At 45.4% G+C, this 20,868-nt stretch overlaps 1 long non-coding RNA gene across 2 annotated transcripts in view; it reads right to left on the bottom strand.

Annotated features, from left to right (window-relative positions):
* Positions 1–308: 308 nt before the first annotated feature.
* Positions 309–20,868, bottom strand: part of LOC104855528 — a 30,838-nt gene continuing 10,278 nt past the window's right edge. Inside the window, exons 3-5 of one of the 2 annotated variants that reach the window (XR_778434.1) lie at positions 11,826–11,972; positions 8,590–8,705; positions 309–1,039 (exon numbers count right to left, since the gene is read on the bottom strand). This is a non-coding gene — a long non-coding RNA (uncharacterized LOC104855528). Of the gene's footprint in view, positions 1,040–8,589; positions 8,706–11,689; positions 11,973–20,868 lie in introns of those variants that run through there. The other variant, XR_778433.1, reaches the window with a different exon arrangement.

A 20,868-nucleotide genomic window follows, 5' to 3' on the forward strand; every position in this document is an offset into this window, starting at 1 on the left:
TCAGGTAAAAAGCAGAGGAAGAAAATGATATAATAACCAATTGCTATCATTGAGTTAAGTTTCGCTCTGAGCCCCCCGATAGCTGAGGCAAAAGACAATAAAGATGGATTAAATAACTTTCATTTTCTTCCTAAAAAGAAAGCAATTACATTTTTTTAAGAGACACTCATCTTCCATATTATGTTCAGAGAATAACTGAGCACATGTGCCTCACACGATGGACACTGAACAGGGCAAGAGATAAAGTGCTCATCGATAACTTAGAGGAGATCTAGGACTGCCCTCATGTGGAGGTTCTGTGTGTCATGCCTGGATAAAAATGACGGCTCAACAGAGAAACGTAGTCATTGGCCAGACTGGTATTCAAGAATAAGCCCTCACATGGGGATAGCATGCACATTCACATCCACCATCCTACAAGTCCTCACAGAGCTTCTGGGTCAGGCAGGTAATCCACATTTCAGCTGTAGGAATGAAGGCTCACAGCAGTGAACAGATTGTCTCAAGGTCACACATTGATGAGTGGCAGGTCTGGGGTTCCTTAAGGCTGCAAGAACAGATCTCTCTGGCTTGTTGACCCAATTTAATCCACACACCACCTATTACTCTCAAAGGATTTCATATACATTGTCTTATCTGTCCAAGCCCTGCGCCTTTTTGACGAGGATCTTCTCTCACACTGTTGGAAACCTGGGCTACCTGTCCAGGACTGGCGATGGAAGGCGTCCTGCCAAATGTCACACTTGCCTGGTGAGAGACTACATCCCACGCCCTGGTCATTCAGGTCAGGTTCCAAGCCAGCAAAGAATGGTCACCTAAAGGACACGAGCGGGGAGTGTGGGCAGGGCTCAGACCCAGCACCGCGCAATAAAATCCAGGAAATGTAGCAATGGCCAGCAGAGGTTCTGGCTGGGGTGCTGTCCGCTCCGCAGTGCTGACTGTTCTGCCCTTGTTCCGAAAACACAAACTACAGGAGCGGGTTGGTCTTCCCATTTCTCACTCTTCTTGGCCAGCAGTTGAGGGGTGGAGAACTGCTTCCCTGGAGGAAAGGGGAGGATAAGGAGAGACTGACTACTTCTGCCCGCACTGCTCCCCACACTAGGCCCAGGGCAGAGGGCTCTTTTCCCCTAATTCCTCCTTTTCCTCTCCTCCCACAGCCCTTCCAACCTCCTTTCCATTCCTCCAGAGTCGCTTGCTCCCCATCTCTATATATTCTTTGTGTATTTTTTGAGACAGGGTCTCACTATGTAGATGAGACTGACCTGGAACTCACTATGTAGCCCAGGCTGGTCTCGAAGTCACAGCAATCCTCCTGCCTCAGCCTCCCGAGTGCTGGGTTTACAGGTGTGCGCCGCCATGCCCAGCTCATCTCTATACATTCTTACTCTCCTCTCTGTCACTTACCGTTTCCCTCGTTCCTCTTCATCCACTATCGATGCAACTACTTGCAAGTTTCTTAACCTCTCTGAGTGAAAGCTCTAACCTCACAGCAGTTGTAAAGCTCAGAGCTTGGTTTTGAGAAGACGCTCAATCCAAGTGCATTCTGGGCACCCATTCTCGTCTCTCCCAGATGGAAAGGAGGACAGTAGGGACATGGCATTAGCTCTCCTCATCTCCACTAGGAGAGCCCACTGTGCTGATTGCCCACCAACCACTGGAGAAACCTAGGGTATGATAAGCCTCCTCTGCCCCTCAAGGAGATGGCCCCTGGCCCAGAGCATCCAAGTTCATGCAGCAGGGCCACCAGGTGACAAATGACAATTGATAGGGCTCTCTGAAGGGACCCATGATTCACCATGCATTTGCCACATTCCAGGCATGGACTACCATTGCCACACACGGTCCTCCTGAAAGCCCCATGAACCGGCGCTATTATTGTACACCCATTTAAAACACACACACAAAGTGGTGAAGACAAGTCTATCCGACTCTAGATACCATGTTCTTTGAACTAACTTTTTACTGTGGGAAGATGTAGGCATAGAGGAAGCAGAATCACGTAACGAGCCCCCATGCACCTCTCTCCCAACTTCAGCAACATTTTACCAACTTGTCTCAACCCTGCCCACACCCATTTTATGCTTTATTCATTTTGAATCATAACTCAGACATCAGACGGTTTGTCCACAAATATCTCGGTATGTCCCTTTACAAACATTTTGAGTTTTTGTTTGTTCATTTAATTTTGGAGTGAGGAAATGCTGTAAGTGGAATTGTTTCCCTAATTTCTTTCTCAGAAAGTTCATTATTGGTGTCTAGAAAACCTGTTTTTTGAATCTGTTTAACAGCATCTAAAAGTCCTTTGAGAGAGTCTCAGTATAGGATCAGTTCCCTGCTGCCTCATTTTATAAAGAGACTGATACCTCTTTTACTGCAAAGCCCTTCCATACATATTTTCCCATTTAATGCTTATCTGTTCTTGAAAGTACACAGGGCAGGATATTTTCTGGAAAACTCAGACTCAGAGAGGTGAATGGACTCATCCCAGGTTACCCAGTACTTAAAGTGAAAGGGGGAACCTGGCTCAGGCCCTCCACCAAGTCTCCGGCTTGCCTGTCTCCTCCCTGGGCCTCCTGATAGGAAGTACCAGGTGTCAAGCTCAGAGGCTCCAGGGGCCTGGGTGGGTGAAGAGGCTAAGAGACCCTTCCTCCAATGGATGCAGACTTCAGTGTTCATTACCAGATGGAGAGATATAGCCAAGCCCCTGTCTCTTGGTAACAACAAGACCAATTCTTTGGCACAGGCTTGTTTGCATGAGGTAGCGCCCTGAAGCCTAGACAGCAGCTAGGGCTTACTGCCAGCATCCTGAGCAGCACGCCTTAAGCCCTCTGCACTATGGCAGATTGAGCACCTAGGGATGAAGTGCAGGCACAAAAGCTGGATCACTCAGGCAGCCCTCTTCTAATTCTGCTTTTCACCTAAGTGCAGGAGGAGGGCAAAGGTCTCCCTGTTTTTCTTCTGGGAACCTCCTTGCCTAGCCAGCCCTGCACATGCAGGGGATGCCAAGGATTCCATTCTAAATCCCCTGGCTTTTATGGCTTTTATGGCTAATTCTTCCATTAGTCTGCAGGCTACAGAAGGTACCCTTCTGCTAGGTGTTCAGGACCAGCAATCGACCCAGAATCACAGGCATAACTTATCATATGCACCAAAGAGACCATGCTACAACTTCAGGGGAGGCAAAAGCCCTTACTAGCTAATTCTCAAATTCTCTAGTTAGAGCTTTGCTTCTGTAGCTTTACACTATGGTCTCTGTTTAAATGCAGACATTGTTTGGTGGGAACAGTGTCCCTCCCACACCCTAGACTCAATGTCCTAATAATACCACTTGCTACTTATGTGCTCATTTATATTGTGGTATTACAGTTCTCCATGACTTTGTTCATGCTGTTTCAACTTACTACAAAGCTTATTTCCTCCTTCTCCCTTCACTATCTCCTAAGTGTGTCTCAGGACTCACCTGAGACCTCACCTCCAGGGAAACTTTTTGAATGCCCCTTCCCCTCTGTTGCCCCTCATCCCCCATAGCAGGTAAGGGCTCTTCCATGGGCTTAGCTCAATGTGCTATAACCAGCAGACTAGAGCCTCTCAAGGGCAGAGATCTTGTGGTGTTCACTCAGTCTTCCCCAGGACCACAGTCAGGACCTTGGCACGTAGTAGGATCTCAATTTAACATGTTTATTGAAACACTTTGTCTCCCTGACCCTTCACTGCAGCCCTACGGGTTAGTCTACTCAGGAATTCCTCCCATTTTATAGATGTGGAGACAGACATGGAGAAGCAGGGATCCAGGTTCACAGTGCCAAGAGAGGAGCTAAACTTTTACCCATCTCTCTTGTCTTCCAGCTGCAGAAGTTGCTTCTGCTCCCACCCTCAAGGATGGCCCTGGTTAGAGGTTCTGTGACAAAGTAGAGCGAGGAACCTGTCAGGCAGCCAAGTCCAGAGACTCCTAGCACAATTCCTGGTGACCCCTGAGTTAAAGCCTGAATCCCTCATCCGGGCACTGGGGCCGCCCCAGTCTCCCCCAGGCCCACTTCTCCAGCGTCATTCTTCAGCTCCTCCTTACATGCTCTTGTCGAGCCACATCTGCCCCTGCCCTCCCTTGGGCTCATTTGAGACTTCGGAACCTGTACTTGGCACCCAAACTCTGTTCCCCTCATGTCCCAGGACTCTCATATTAGAGCAACCAGATGTAAAGGTGGAGCAGATGTCCAAGGAGTCTTCCAATGACAGGGTAACAAAACAGCAAAGTGCTCAGAACAAGCAGATGGATCCTTACTGTGTTCATAGAATACTACAGTCTTGAGAAGTGCTTATCGCAATTCCTCCACAAGACAACACCACAGGCAGCGTATTAACACTTGTGTATCAAGGCACTGTGTGGAATATCTTACACACAATGATGAATTTCATGCCCATGGTAACCCCCAAAGGCAGGTTCCATTTTTCCCTCTAAACTGCAATGAGGAGATTTGCAGTTCAACTTAGTTAATGAAGTTCACTTGGCCATACACCTAGAAAGTAACAGAACCAGGATTTAAAACCCAGCCTGTGCTTTCTGCCACTCTGAGTCTATTTTCCATCAAGGAAATTCAATATGCAATTAGCATAGTAAACTTCCTGAGTATTCTTGTATAAATTTAATTGTTTGAATATTATTTGAGGCTGGAGCAACTCCTTCCCCACCGTTACCTTTTTCTTTTCTCTGAATCTTACTTCTGTCCCACAGAATGCTGATGTTTCACTAAACACAGTTTATGAAATGCTGCACTGGAAAACACCAGTTCTTCTGGTCCTAGCAACCTGTGAGCAACGGATAGAGATGAAGGAAGTCTACAGCTGCGCATGGTCTTTTGATGTGCATGCGAGTGTCAGAGTTCAGGACAGTGGCAAGCACTCTGCACGTGTTCCACAGCATGTAAATGCCCTGACACTGGCCAGGCAGGCTGGTGGGGCTGGAGATGTGGTACCTCCCAGCCACGGAGTTCACACACCTTCCTGTAGAGGTCGCACAGGCTTCGGGAGATGGAAACTGTGGGGCAGAGCCCCGGCTTACTGAAAAGTATCAGAAGGACCACAAAGTCAGACATTGCAGCCGATCACATCGAAGCTTACCTCTCTGGCACAAAGGCTCAGAGAGGGGAAGGACTTGCTCAAGGCCACAGAACAAGTTCAAAGCACAGCTGGAATTAGAATCCAGGCCTCCTGCCTTGAGCTGCAAGGCCCTGTCTGGCTTCCCTGCAGTGGCTGATTTGTGTTGTCAGTCTCTTCAGTCCGGCCAAAGGCCCCGTACACAGCACGGAAGGTATCCACCTCAAGCCCAACTTCCCCGGTTATGACAGCGCTAAAGAAATAACGACTAAGTGAATGGTAAATAAGACATTTGATGTTTAATCAAAAATCTTATTTCTCTTCTGGATCATTTACCATACATGGTCAGGATTAACTTTTAGCTGATCCTGCAGATTACTTATCTTCAAAGGGTAGACATTTGCTGCTGAAGAATTACGACAGTGCTTCCATTGTGCTTAATACAAATGTGTGTACACACACACAGGTGCACCAACGCCTTGTGTAAATGACATAGCAGTACCTATAACAGATGCTGTCCCTGCCTTCATAAAGTGTATATTCTGGCAAGACAGATTCTCATTAAACAATTCATTCCACAATTAATTAGGCAATTAAAATAATGGTAATTGCTACCCAGAAGAAGTAGAAAGAGCTGCCCTGTGATTAGCTTAAGCGAAGTAGAAAGTGCTAGTTAATCTGCCAGATGTTTTGAGAGCTGACATTAAAACCAACTTTTCCATAGCCCCATCCAGCAATTATTAAAAAGGGAGAGAGAGAGCAGGAAGAAAGAAGTTGTTGTTCATCTGATGAAAATTAAAAGATGTCTTTTATTAATACATATTCCTGGAAAACAAAACAGCCCAAGAACAAATAAAGATACTCAAGGGTTGCTTCTGAGCACTTCTAGTCTGCTGGAACTCTGTGCATTACGTAGGAGTTATTGTCACCATTCTCAGAGAGGAACCAAAGGGTCAGAGAGGCTCACCAGTTCTTCAAAGGTCAGCCACATAGCCACCAATGAGGGCCAGAGTCCAAGCCTGGGCTAATGTGACAGAAGTGCTTTGGTCTCTCCCTGCACTGCATCATAACTTCTAATCTGAAAAGCTGATCAGCCAGGAGTTGAAACTCTGGAATCTGACATCACAGGCAGCAAAATTTTCTTGCCAATACCATCTTCCTTCCATAGAGCCCTGGAGAAAGAAACACTGCATTTTCCAGGAACCAAGAGGATCAAAATGAGAAGTTCACGTATGATATAAACCATGCTTCTTGGGGGAATGGTTAATTACTGGAATGATTGCATTCCTTTCTCCTGAGGTACAGGGTTCTTGAACAAAAAGCTTTAATATTTCATTTATGCAAATGGAGAAACTATTCTCTACCTCTCAAACAAGATGCCAAAGTGAAGCCTTTTCTCTGCTTTTCTAAGACTTAAGCAAACATTTTCCTTCTCTAAGGCAATTCTACCTCTTGGTGTAGCCAAGTGTCACCAAGAGTTTCTGACCCCGATTTCAGGAGCAAAATAATTTCTTACTGATACAGTTTATTCATAGTTTAAAAGGGATGCCAGAGCTTCATTTTTTATCTGAAGAGAAAATGGTTCCCCTTTTTAAAATTCATCCTCTATCCTGGGGACTATCTGGTCAACCACACATACCAGAAATACCTTTTCCCATCAATAGCCATCTCTTCAGAACATTTTCCAGCATCCATAATGAGCCCGAATCTGGAATACAGAAGTGTTCCTTGGCCAAGGTGTCTTTCTATAAGCCTGACCCTGGAAGTCTGCTGCTCCCACTACCCAGTGTTGATCCCATAACAGGGGTCTGGAGACCTGAATGTCCACTGTACTGCTGCTCCCAGGCAGGCATTTGGCCTTGCTGAGTGGGAGCGAGGAAGAGGGCACCAGGACAGGCGTGTACAGACAGCCCTCCTCCTAGGAGCCTGCCTTTCAGGTTTCCCAAGAGCCCTGTGTCCATGGACTCTATAATGAGGAGAGATTTGTTTGCTGAAGGATCTTTTCAGCTTTATTGCTTAACTCAGAGGTGAGAAGGTGGTAGGGGCAAGATGAGAGTCATTCTCCTTTGGCTTCTTCAACCATCCAGATTTAAGTTTTGTCTAACGCTGCCCTGAAACAGCAGCCAAGAAAGTTTTAAAGATGGGGGACCCAGGAGTTCTTTCCCCTCTCTAGACCTCCGTTCCTGCCTGTCCAATAAGAAGAGAGAGTACTAGATCTGTGCCTCAGCTTCCATATCTGCACAATGTGGCCTTGTCTGACTTTACCCTCCTGATTATAGAAAGACCAATGCCGAGTAAGATGAAATCACCTGGATCTGAGAACTCAAGGCCTCATTTTGATAGTGGATGTGTTGAAGCTATAAAGCAGGAGCAAATTTTCAATAGCTTTCAGATTTCCTCCATCTTGGTTACCAATCTGTTTATTTAAGTTTTTACTTGAAAAAGTTTTTGTTTTGGGTTTTGTTTTGGCGGGGGTACTGGGGATTGAACTTGGGGCCTTGTGCTTGTAAAGCAGGTGGCAGAATCACTGAGCTAAATCCCGGGCCTTTTGAAAAAGTTTTTTATTTGGCAAAGAATTCCAGAAATTAGAAGAGAGTTCCTATATATATTTCCCTCTACTTTCCCCTGATGTTAGCATCTTACCTAACCAGAGCATAATGTTCAAAACCAAGAAATTACCATTGGTATAGTATGATTCTGTAAAATATGGGCTTAATTTTGGATTTTAGGTTTTTGGATTAAGGATGTTCAACTGATAATGTCTATTCAGATATTAAAAAGTCATAAAAGCTATCCTACAATGAATGTATTCATTATGTATCATAAACATGCACTAATAAAAATTTAAAACTCAAAAATAACAATTCTGGTCTCAAGCATTTTAGTTAAGAGATCAGCCTATATATGCATACAAATACTGTGTATGTGTGTATTAATGTATATACATGTGCTAACACATGTACACATACCTATATTTATTTCTGTATCTATCTGTATATATATTAAAATAAGTATGAATTCAAATGGTACCTCTAACTCTACCTAGCCACACAAGTTTCATCTAGGTCTTCCCCTGTGCTCATATCTGCCTTCTTTTTCCTCTGATAATGAGAAACTTGGCTGCCATTATCCACAATTTATTTACTGATTTGTTCAACCCTCAGATTCATACAAAATAGTTTCAGAATGTTAACCTGTACTCCTCTGAGAAATACATTTACCAACTATAGTGGGGTGTTTATACAGTTCTCTTTTGTCTTTCCCCAAACATCATTTTCAATATTTAAAAGAAAGCCTGAGCTGGGCATGGTGGTGCACACCTGTAATCCCAGCACTCGGGAGGCCGAGGCAGGAGGATCGCTGTGACTTCGAGACCAGCCTGGGCTACATAGTGAGTTCCAGGTCAGTCTCAACTACATAGTGAGACCCTGTCTCAAACAACCCCCCCAAAATTTTTTTTTAAATAAAGAAAGAAAAAAAGAAAGCCTGGATACAAACCTCAGGCCTGCCCTCCTCAGCTGTTGGCATAAGGCACTCACTTAGCTTCTTCTTTGTCACAGTCTACATATTTATGAAACGAAAAGAATGAACTCGGTCTTGCCTTCTTCATAGCCCTGATGGGAGGAGATATAAAGGGGTTCAGAGGTGTCTCCTAGCACTCCCCCCAAATCAAATATTATCCACCTCAGTCCCTGAGCTCTGAGTCTGCCATGCAGATGGCAGCCCTGACCCCTCCATCTAAGGCACAGAAAAGGGACACAAGTGTCCACTCCTTTCTGCATGAAACTCAGTGAGTTTGAGCCAGCCGAGCTGGGAGGGCATCTGGTCTCTGGCTAAATAAACACAGACATGAGAGCCTTTGGGCCGCTGGAGGCTTCTGCTGCCTGCCAGGGCATTTCAGGCCCCAGCCTGGCCACCTGCAGTCAAAAATACATCGATGGCCTTTGTCCCCAGGCCCTCTTCTTCCACAAGCAGCAGGCCTCTAGGTGGGGATGGGGGCAGATTCTCAGCCCTCTGACATGGGACGCTTTGGTCTCACCCTGAGTTTCAACTAATAGGGACCTTTCTTTCTCTGGTCTTCAGTTTCCCTATCTGTAAAATAAGCGAGCTAGATTACATCAGCAGTCACAAACTGGTCGCTGGATTCTGCAGGCACCTATGTGTTCCATCTGGCCCACATTTCATTTCACAATACATTTTCAGCAAATTTAAGAAAGTTTTTAGGCTGGGGATTAGCTCAGTGGTTCTGCTGCCTGCCTTGCAAGCACAAGGACCTGAGTTCGATCCCCAGTACCCTCCCAAAAAAGAAAGTTTTTACATTTTAAAGCAATTTTAGGTTTATAGGTAAATTGAGTAGAAGGAACAGGTTCCTATACACCTCTTCTTACTCCCACCTAGCTTCCGTTATTATCAGCATCTTGTGTTATTGTGACACTTTTTTCATTTTTTTAAGTCAATACGTCAATGTTGCTATATTATTATTAACTAAAAGCCACAATTTCTTTATATTAGGTTAATTCCTTTTAAGTACTAGGATGCAACCGAACCCCTGGAGCATGCTAGGTGCACACTCTCCCTTGAGCTACACCCCAGCCCCTGGGGTTCATTCTCTGTTTTGTAGAGATCTGTGGTTGTGATAGATACATAATGTCATGCATTCCCTATCACAGTAGCATAAAGAAGTTTATCTTAAAATCACTCTTTTTTTGTGTGTTTTTGTGGTTTTTTGTTTTGGAGGGGGTTTGTTTTGTTTTGTTTTTGTACCAGGGATCGAACTGCACTTGCAAGGCAGGCAGCGGCACCACTGAGCTAAATCCCCAGCAATCACTCGTGTTTTATGCATTACATCACCTGCCTTCTTCCCAAGCCTCTGCTAACCACTAATCTTTTTACTGTACCAGTACTTTTGCCTTTTCCAGAATATCATATATATGGACTCGGACAAGATGGAGTCTCTTCAGATTGGCTTCTTTCACTTTGCAATATGCATTTAATTTTCATCTATATCTTCTTGTGGCTTGACAGTTTACTTCTTTTTATTGTTGAATAACATTTCATTTCATGGATGTACCACAGTTTACCATATCAACTCACCATCAATATATTTGTTTGCTTTTGAGATAGGATCTCACTATGTTGCTCAGGATGTTCTCGAACTCACTATGTCGGCCAGGGTGACCTTGAACACATGATCATCCTTAGCCTCCCAAATGCTGGCACCACCATACTGACACCATTAAGATTTTAAACTGAAATAATTTACCAGAGCTCAAAGATGGAAGGTTTTTTACTTCTCCTGAAAAATTGGAAGATTGGGTGCCACTGGCAATAGTTGGAGGGAATTGAACAGCAGCGGCCTTCTTTGGATAGGGCATGGGGAATTTGTTCATTACAGAGCCCTACTGATGCCTTATGTGGCCTCTCAGGCTTTGGTAAGTGCTTAGACCTCTCTGCATCTGGTTAACAGAGTGCAACTGGGCAAATGTGCCGATGGTTTCCATTTGCACCACTTCCTAGACCCCAGTTCTATCTCTGTCCTTTTCTGTTTTGTTCTGTGTCCTGATGGACTGGTCTTGCAGACTGTATCGCCCAGGCTCCCTTGCTGGCTGGCTCCCAGGTGATCCTGTAGAAGACACTGGCAAGCAACTGAGGGGTGAAAGGGGAAGAGTATCATTGTGTCACTTGACTTCCTCCCTGCTTAAACACTTGCTTTCTGATAGTAGCTTTAGCTTTCCGAGCTTGTGGCTCCTGGGCCTCTGTCCCCTACAGACCCAGTCCTTGCTGACAATGGTCACCGTCATCCGTGCCTCCCTTTGCTGGCCTCCACGGTGGCCAGCCTCTGGGCTTCTCACCATCTCTTGTTTATTCCCTTATCCCTGTTGCTCCTCTGTGAATATCCTTTCCTTTAAGTCTCTCTCTTTTTAGTTAATTTTATTGGCACATTTAAGGTATACAATATAATGACATTCATCACTGGAAGTTTGCACACTTACATAACCCATCCTGGTTCTTATTTCTTCCTCATTTCGCTGCCCTCCCTTTAACCCCTGTATCCCCCCATATGTACAAAGACTCTGTTTCCATTTTTTCATTTTCTTATATTAATTCCATTCCCTTCTTTCTTTTCCTCCACCCTCCCACTTACCCTTCCACTTTGCACCTTTTCTTCCTATGTTTGGGCCATATTGGTGGCTTCTGTTCCCTGTTGAGACTGACACATCAGCTTTCTCCCCCTCCTGCCACCGTACCAGGAATTGAACTCAGGACCTTGCACTTGCCAAGCAGGCATGGTGCCACTGAGCTATATCCCTGGCCCCAGGTTGCTTATTTTTACCATGCCTAAGCTTCCCCCTGCGAAAGCAAGAATCATTTTAATGCCCACTTCTATGGGGATGACAGGAATTAAACGCAAAAACATCTGTGTGATCCTTTGCTCAGTGCCTGGCATATTTAAGGGCTCATGAATTTTTTATTATTATTATCGTTATCATCATCGTTGGTATTGTTAGAATTTCTGACCCTGGAGCTGCATTATCTCTATAGGTTCTTAAGTATAAACAGAATATGAATGAGTAATTCACTACACAAAAGTTGTTGCCAATAAATCTCCAGGGATCATTTTAATCTTTTGATCTCAAGGTACAGTTGAGGCTTGGATAGTGTGAATCATTAGTTATCATTCACTATTTATAAGCAAGAGGATTGTGCCTTTCAAGGAGAGCTTTGATACCTACACTTTCCTCATATGATGTCAACCATGTGGAACTTTTATTCTCTCTCATCGATAACAACTTAACATTGATGGAGCACTTTGTCTGTGCCAAACAGTCCAAGTCTTCATACATGGGCTTGTGTGACAGTACACATTTCTGCCTCTACACCTGAGAAAAATGAGAGGTTCAAGGAGTCAGAGTCACTTGTCCATGATCATACAATCAATGTATTTTTAAATAGAGACTAAACCCAGATCTCCTGGGGCCACGATTAGGGCATTTTCCACTACATGCTCTGTCCCTGTCACTGACAGGAACTCTGTCTCAGAATACCCATTGAGTTTTCCTCCCCACACAAAGCTTCCCACTTCTAAATAGAAGCATCGCTCACCTTTAAAATTCCCTAATTACATTTGCAATGATCTTGAGCAATGTTAACTGATATTATTGAGAGCTGATTGTCCCTTTCCTCCCTAAGCACCTGCAAACGACTTCCACTCCCTTTTATCCTGATGCCAGCCTGGTTCACGGATGCTACACCCAGCTTGATCCTTTCTGATGCATCTCCTTGCAAGAGGAGAGACCAGATCAGCTTGAGGAACTCAGTGAGGAGGAGGCAAAAACTGAGGTTCAGACAAAATATCAAGTCTTTCTATTTGTATGTGAATAAAAAAGGGGGATAAACATATCAACTGATTCTCAAAGAATCACAGTCAGGGTTACTGTAGGCTGAGGATCCACCCCTCTCTGGGACTCACTTTTCTCCTTTGTAGAATGGGTTGGTGCTGCCTGCCTCTTGGGAGTTATTTTTGCATTGGAGGAGATAACGCCACAGGTTGGCACCAAGCACACAGCAGACCCTGGTGCTGTCTGACTTTGCCCCTCTGATTTGGTGCATAGACTCCTAACACACTTTTGGACTTCTCTCGGGCCTCTGGAAAATTCATCCAGCCTGAGGGCTCCTGGTTGATGATACAAATATCATCTAAGAACCATCATATTTGGGCTTTGTTAAAAAAAAAAAAGGCTCAGAGACCTAGCATTCCAACTCCTTAGACATATACTTGAGTGCTATGGTTTGTGTCTACATGTCCCCCCAAAGTCTCATGTGGTCATAGGCTTTTTCAGAGGTGGCTTGATCTAGAGTGTGTGATGCTGGAATCAGTTCATGATGCAGTGCTAGGCTGACGGGCACTGGGATTAGGACTACCTAGTAGTCTGGATAAGATAAAAGGGGCAGAAAGACACTGTTAAGTTTCCTTGTTGCTTTTGCTATCTTATGGCCACCACAAACTGTTTCTCTCTGCAATGGGTCTTTGTATTCCTAACAGGCACTCTTCCTTGTCACCTTGACATCTGTGATATTACCAGAGCCCCTGGTAGCCTGGGTGGAGGTTAGAAAAGTATATGTTCTCCCTACTGTATGGATGGGGAAACAGTTTCTGTGTGTTAGTTGTCTTATCAAAAGAATCACAGTGGTCTCCTGGTCAGAATCCAAGGGTCTTTGTTTCTGAATAGGATGTTGATCTTTGGGAAGGAAGTGGGTGTCCTTGCTCTTGCCTCCCAGTAATGTTTCCCTAAGCCTCAGAATGGTTTGTCCCAGGGAAGAGATGAACTTTGGTCAGAGTAAAACACATTCAGAACTGAACTGGAACAAAAATTTGGGTTCTCCAGCTCTTTCCATCGGACTCATCTCATTCTGTCATGTGGCTTACACTCAAAAAAAGCAGATGTAAAGCAGAGGCTTGGGACTTCAAAAATGAGAGAAACATTTCAGGTAGAACCTTGGTAAATAAAACTTCCCCTGAGTGACTATGAGGAGTGTCCAGTCCCATGTTCTGCCTGCCCAAGAGACCCAAGTCTGGACTTTATCCTAGAATCTGGGCCTGGTTACCCAGCTGCTGCTCAAGAGCCTCAGAGAGGGCATGTAAGGCCCAGAGCTGCTGGGCGGAGCCAAGCTTGGATCCCAGGTGCCTGGTCACAAAGTGCTCTCTCTAGCACTGCTTCTGACCCAGGTGTTACAGGTCAGTGGATGCTTAAGCAGGGGTTAAGAAAAGAGGTAACTGGGGCTGCCAAGAGGGGCTGTGGCTCCAGGACACACTTGGCTTCTCTCTCCATGGAGCCAGGGACACACTCTAGTTATGCTCACGGCTATTTCTCATAGGGAGCCCTGCCTCTCCAGAGCATACCTTTGACCCAGCCAAAAGGGGATATCACTCTAAATGGAGCAGCTGGAGGGAATTGGTTGAACTGAGTGTGTTGTAGGAAAGCTTGTGTACTTATTTACTTAACAAACATTTGCCAGCTACCTGCTTTCTGACAAGCTCTGCCCTAGAACCTATTGAATTGGGCATGAGCTTTGCTCTTTATAGTCTGCTATGATTTAGGTCTAAGCAGCTGAAATACAAGCCAGAGTTGGGCAGTGTCTGATAGAGAGACAGCAGAATTATGCTGCATGATCTAGTCTCAGCTTCATCCTACAAGGCTGGGCGACCTTGGTTAATTTGCTCAATCTCTCTACTCTCAGTTCTCACACATACCTTTCCTTCCTTAGGAACTACTCTAAAAATGAAATAAGACAATGGCCTTAGAAGTACTGTGCAGATAGAAGCTAAACAAAGACAGATGTTGAATAGTGTTTCTGTCATCTTTTGGGGGGAAGAAGGAGTGTGTACTTAGGATTGAACCCAGGGCCTTCACACTAGCTACATCTCCAGCCCTTTCCTATTTTTTTATTTTGAGACAGGATCTTGGTAGGTCATTAAGCTGCTTAGCCTAAGTTAAATTTGTGATCCTCCTGCCTCAGCCTCCCAGAGTACTGGGATTACAGGTGTGGACCACCACACCTGCCTTACTCATGTCATTATTAATAAAGATGCCATTTACTGAGCACCTTTCTAAGTATCAGATCAGTATCATGTGCAATTATTCCAGCAGGCTGGAGACAGCTATATTATTATCTACATTTTAGAGGTGAGAAATGGAAGGCTCAGACAAGTAAAGTGTCACACAAAACTGTAACCCAGCTGGTCCTGGAATCAGGTCATTCGAATTCCAAAGCCAGTGTTCTTTCTGGACTTCCTCCTTCCTTTTTCCTCTTCACCCTCTCTCTCAGCAGTGCCTTTTTGGGTCCATTCTCTCTGCCATGCAAGGCTAGTAAGGCCTGGAAACTTCCTTCAGGGGTTCATAGCTTTGAGGGAGGCCAGCAAGAAGTGACTGCAGGTGGAAAAGCTCTTCAGAGAGGATTATTTGGGAACCAGAATAAAGACACTGAGAACAAGGCCACAGGAGGCGATGGTTCCAGGAAGGGATGGGGAGGAAGATGTGTCCTGTGACACATGTCAGGATTTTGATCTTGTCCTGAGGGCCCTTAAGAGTTGAGTCTCAGTAGCCCCCATTTCTTGTCTGCATGGCTCCTTGTTTGCTCTCTGGCTGGCTGACTCCACAACTGAGGATTGAGTAGGGACCAGGTCCACAGGATGGGACAGTCCCGAGGCTGGCAGGGAGCTGCCCAAAGGACAGAGAGGAGATGGGCAGGGGTCAAGCCAGGACTAGGAGCTAGGCAGTACCAGGAACACCTCTCCATGGCTCTGGGGACTCATGGGCAGATAGAAATCATTCATTCACTCTATAAATATTGATTGAGAAGTTACCCTCAGAAAACTAAACAGACAAAATTCCCTGTTCTCCTGGAAGTCACTGTCTAATAGAGACAGAAAATAAGCATAGCAAGTGAATTATGCATGAATGTAGAAGGTGACAAGTATATGGAAAGGTAAGGTAAGATGGGCAACTAGAGTGGAGCTACCAAATGAGAGCTTGGCCCATGATCTGGAGGGGGAGGATGTGGAGGGGGCCCTGTGGATGATGGCCAGGATGTCCTTGAGCACACCACTTCCTAGGAAGGCAAAGAGGGATAGCCCCTACCAGTAAGCAACTCCTAGGTGGCAGGCACGTACCTATGTAGTGTCTACCCTCAGCCACACTGTGAGGTGGGAATTAATACCTCCTCCTTCAGACAAGGAAAATGAAGTTCGGAGAGATTAAGTTACTACTCTGTCTCGCAGCTGTTACTAGTGGAGCTGAAATTCGAGCCCAGGTTGTTCTGATGACTTCCGCCCATATTCTGGAAAGGCTTTGTGGTCTAGGTGGCGTCTGCCCTGGTTTGAAGGCCAGGTAGACTTTGCACATGTACAGGAAAGGTTGGGATGGGGAAGGGAACAAAAAGTATTTCAGACAAAGACAATGAAATACCAAACAGGCAAAAGGGAGGGGTAATTGTGGGTTCCTGGACTAAAAAAAGAGTTGCCTTTGCTTCATTTTAAAAAACAGAAATATGGCCCAGGGATTTAGCTCAGTGGTTCCACCACCGCCTCCCTTGCAAGCACAAGGACCAGAGTTCGATCCCCAGTACCAAAAAAAAAAAAAAAAAAAAAAAAAAAAAAAGTACCTGGAGCTAAGCTTGAGAAGTTCATTTGGGACCAGTTCTTTAAAAAGAGCATTGAATGGTAAGCAAAAGCAAGGGAGATGGGAGCAGCCCATTCCAATTGTACTCACAAAGCTTCCAAAATGGTAGCCCTAGTGGAAAGGCAAAGCAAAATCCAATGACATGAAAGAAGATGTGTCATATTTAACTGATTTTAGCAGACTTCTGGAGGAAAACAAAATCACAAAACCTGACAGGCTTTGCCTGATGGTGCCTACAAGGGAGTTTTGGAAACAGGCATGTGGATCAAAATATAATGCTCCCCACTTAAATAGCTTTATTTCTCAACAGCTGTATTAAGTCCGTAAGCCTCCTAGCACATAGGAGGGAACAGACATCGCTGCTCATTTCAAAGGACAGACAACCCAGTCTGCAGGCACCTTGGGCTCCCACTTACATCCCACAGGGAAAGTGGGGCTCCATCCCCTGGGGAAACTTTGGAAGGACCCAAGTGGTCAGAAGGGCTGATGAAGGGAGAATACATCTTCTTAAATCTTGGGCCAACTCCCATCAAGTCCCACCCTCACCTTGACATTGAGGCCCATATGAGAAATATCTGGAAGCCTATTAGGAATTGAAGAGTGGATCTCAAAGGTCCTCATTCTAGTCCCCATTCCCTGTTGGGTTCCATTTGTTTTGCTCTACTCATTGACTGCATGATGTTGCTGCCATCACAAGACCTCAGCACGCAGGAGCATTGAGGAGCTCACTCTCCTTCTTAAGGGCACCCTCAGCACCCTACAAACCACATACAAGACTCTATAGAGTCTACTTGTTTCTAATGAAAGTCCTAGAGAATAAGAGAGAACTGCCCTAAAACTGGATTCCAAATATGATTCTTCCAAGATTTTAAAATGAACTAACATAGCCCTCTCTGGGGGGGTGGTCTTCTCATGTCTCTTGTTTTGAAGACCTCTTTCCTTTTCCTTGTCTGAGAAAGAAACCTTTTGTCTAATTTTATTTGGGTTCATCATCCTCTACTGATTAGGAAAATCCCAACTATGATCCACAGGGCTGAAATGAACCTAAAGCCAGGCAGTCACAATGACTCTCTGATATTGTACTCTATTTCCTGAAGTGAGAGTCTAGAGTAACCACACAGGGCCCAGTATGGTTGTGAGTTGGGACTGGGCACCCAAGGGCAGTCCTCTGCATATAAATTAAAATGCCTCTTTTTTCTTCCCATGGACTTCCATATGGTAATGTGGAACACACACACACACACACATGCATGGACACACGCGCACACACACACACAGTGAGAGAGAGAGAGAGAGAGAGGAGAGAGAGTCTCCCTAAGTTAAACAATAATCCTCAAAGCCAGTATAGGCTCTAGACTACTAAAAGAAAAGCATTTTTCTAAAGGCAATAATTTATACGATTTGCTGCCCACAGAGGAGATCCAGCTTAATTATATTGCTTCTTTTGCTCAAGCCAGTTGGAATTGAGTGGCTATCACCTAAAACTGAAAGAATCCTAACCAGTGCATTGACCTTGCTGTGTTGATTAAGAAGCTTTTAGCTGCAAATAACAGAAAGGAATCATTGTACAAAACAAAGTCTAGGCTGGGGATTTAGCTCAGTTGTTCTGCTGCCTGCCTCACAAGCACAAGGACCCAAGTTCAATCTCTGGTACCAAAAACAAAACACAGTAAGATGGTTTTCAGGTGGATTGATGTAGGGGTTCATTTGTGTCTTTAAGGTTCCTGTAGGTTCCCCACTCCGCCTGCAAACATGATGGCTCTAGCAGTTCCAGATATCACATCCATATGGAAACACCATCCTCATGACAACCTCAGGGAGGAGAAGGACCACCTCTCATCATGTCTCTTTCTCAGGGCTAAGGGAAATTGACCATCTTCAAAGTCGCCAGGAGCATCTCTTATGTTTCTTTGGCCAACTTTGGGTCTCATACTTTTCTTCACAGAAACAATGGAAGCCAAAAGGAATTTTCCCCAGACCAATCAGGCTTTCCTTTAAAGCTGAGGGTTGGGGTAGAGTCTCACAGAGGTAGACAGCTGTAGGTGTGTGCCTGTGATGTGGCTGCCTCAGTCATGTTAGGTTTCAGTTAGAAGGGCTCCAGGCAGGCATTAATAATATGCACCAACAATATGACAGTCAGCGACCACCCTGCAGGAGCATTCCTGACACGTGAGCCACATCAAATTCTAAAGCAGAAAGTTTTCTCCCAGGAATCTCTTCCAGAGGGTGGCAATTAGCATGCTTGTCCAGAAGTAGCCTTTGGGTATTGATATGGACCCTCTGGCCACACTGAAGAATGTCATCTTGACTCAGGTAGGGGTTGGACCAGAGCCAGGCAGGCCTGGAGGCAGGAGCATTAGGTAGGAAGTCAGGCTGCTGTCACCACAGGATCCATGAAACCAGGGGACAGCCCAGCTTAGCAGTGTGGGGGCAAAAGTCATGAGTGTATTTTTGGTATAAAGGTTTTGGACAGAAAAGTATGCTCTCAGAGGGCAAACTCCTTGGGATTCTGCCAAGGATGGACATCAGGCCAACTGCTTCTGTGAGACAAAGTAGGGAGATAAGACTTTGTGAGTAAGGGGTAGGAGGAGAGGGCCCTGAAGCCATCCTCTCCATGTGTCCTTAATGGTGTAGGCAGGCTGGACAGACAGGACCCTCACCAGGACTTCCCCTAATGGTCTCCACCTTGTTGGCTCACCAGACATTCCTTGGCAATCAAACAAGAAGTCCAGGATTTGATTACTGCTGGCCCTTCCCCTTGTTATGGCTGTGTCTTGATGTCCCCCCAAATCCTCATACAGTCATAGGTGGGGCTTTCTCAGATGTGGCTGAATCTAGCATGTGTGATTGATGCCTGGTACAATGCTAGGATTAAGGGTGCTAGGATTACAGGTGAGTAATTACTAAATCAGTCCAGTGATTGGTTTGGCACCACCCTAATCCTGATAGCCTCAATGCAATATAAGGGGTGGAAAGAGACTTGTCTTGCTTCTTGCTTGCTTTGCTGCCTTCTGCCTGCCATGAACTATTTTTCTTCTGCAATGCCAGCTTGCCATGCCACCTTGACTTGTAGACAGTCAACTATGGGTTGAAACCTACAAACTGTGAGAGGAAATAAACCTTTCTTCCTTTAACTTTGGGTGTAGGGTATTTTGTCTCAGCAATGAGAGCAAAGTAACTAATACACCCCTCCTCCTTTCACTTTCATTCTCTGCACAGTCTATGCTTTTTCATACCTTCAAGCCTTTGCCTACACTGTTCCCTCATTACAAAGGCTGTTCCTGTCCAGAATGGACCAGAATGTCAGTGCAGCCTCTAGAGCCCTAGCTGAGTGGTTGGCTTCCTCTTTTCCCTTCCACACAGCCATAGAGACATGGGCTATCATTCCCATCCACATGCTGGCCTGTCTGTCTTGCTGTGAGGCTTTCAAGAGCTATGACTGCGTCTTATTCATCCTGGTGACCTCCACAGGGCCCAGCACAGAGTAAGGCCACAACAGCTGCTTAGGAAGCATGGATAAGAAAAGCAAGAAGAAAGGGGGTTCCTATTGCCTTCTCTAGGAAGTTCTTATAATTGTCACTTTACAAGTGAGGAAACCAGGGCCCAGAAAAGTGAAGACATTTGCTCAAGGTCTCACAGTTGACAAGTGTCAGAGTCTGGATCAGACCCTAGATTCCAGACCCCTTCTTTTCCTCCAGTGCCCTGTCAGCTCTTACTAAGCAATCATCTGATCTAAGCTGCTATTTGGTATACTAATCTCTTGGACAACATCCAGGCCCCAAAGAGGGTAGAGGAGTCCAGAGGTACATAGAATTTGGCTTGGTGTACAGACCTTAAGAACAAAAGATGTGTTCAAACTTCAGCCACTTGCCGACTGCATGACCTTGAGCCACACAACTCTAAGCTTCCTGTGCCCCCAGTTTCCCTTGTGTCAACCTGAGCTAGCAGTCTTGTACACAAGCTGGTGGGTTGCAGTGGGAGGCAAGGAGCACTGGCCCCTGTGCAGAGTGTCTGTTGAGGCCTCCGTGCTTCATAGCCTCACCCTCCGTGAGAAGCCTGAGCAGGCCAAATAGACTCCTGCATCCCACAAGGCCTCCAGTAAGCACCCAAAGTCTGATGAGCTAACGGAGAAGGGGTCTGAGGAACAAGGTGAGGCAGACTGCTCCCAGGAGAGCTGGGAATCACATGTACTACCCAGCAGAAAGGAAAGGGGATTGACAGGAAACAAAAGTAAATGGGGAAGTCAGGAGGTCAGGTTACTTCTAAAGGAAACATTGTCTTGGCATTTGGTGGCAGGTTAGTCCCTTCTGAGCCACCATATGGGCTAATAACCCCTCCCTGGCCAGCTGGGTAAGGATGAAATGAGGTGTTGTGCATAAAAGCCCATCCAGGTACTCTGCAGAGCCCTCAGGAGGTATCTGTTCCTGAACAATAGAGAGCTTTGGCCAGTAAGGAAGCCCAGAAAAACAGCAACAAAGGATCTGGAGGTAGAGGTCTTTGGTAAAATACTTACCTAGCATGCATGAGGCCCTAGGTTTGATCCCCTGTAACACACACACACACACACACACACACACACACACACACACACACACAC

This window comes from Fukomys damarensis, unplaced genomic scaffold (assembly GCF_012274545.1).
Source record: "Fukomys damarensis isolate Sample0158 unplaced genomic scaffold, DMR_v1.0_HiC HiC_scaffold_36, whole genome shotgun sequence".
Lineage (NCBI taxonomy): Eukaryota > Metazoa > Chordata > Mammalia > Rodentia > Bathyergidae > Fukomys > Fukomys damarensis.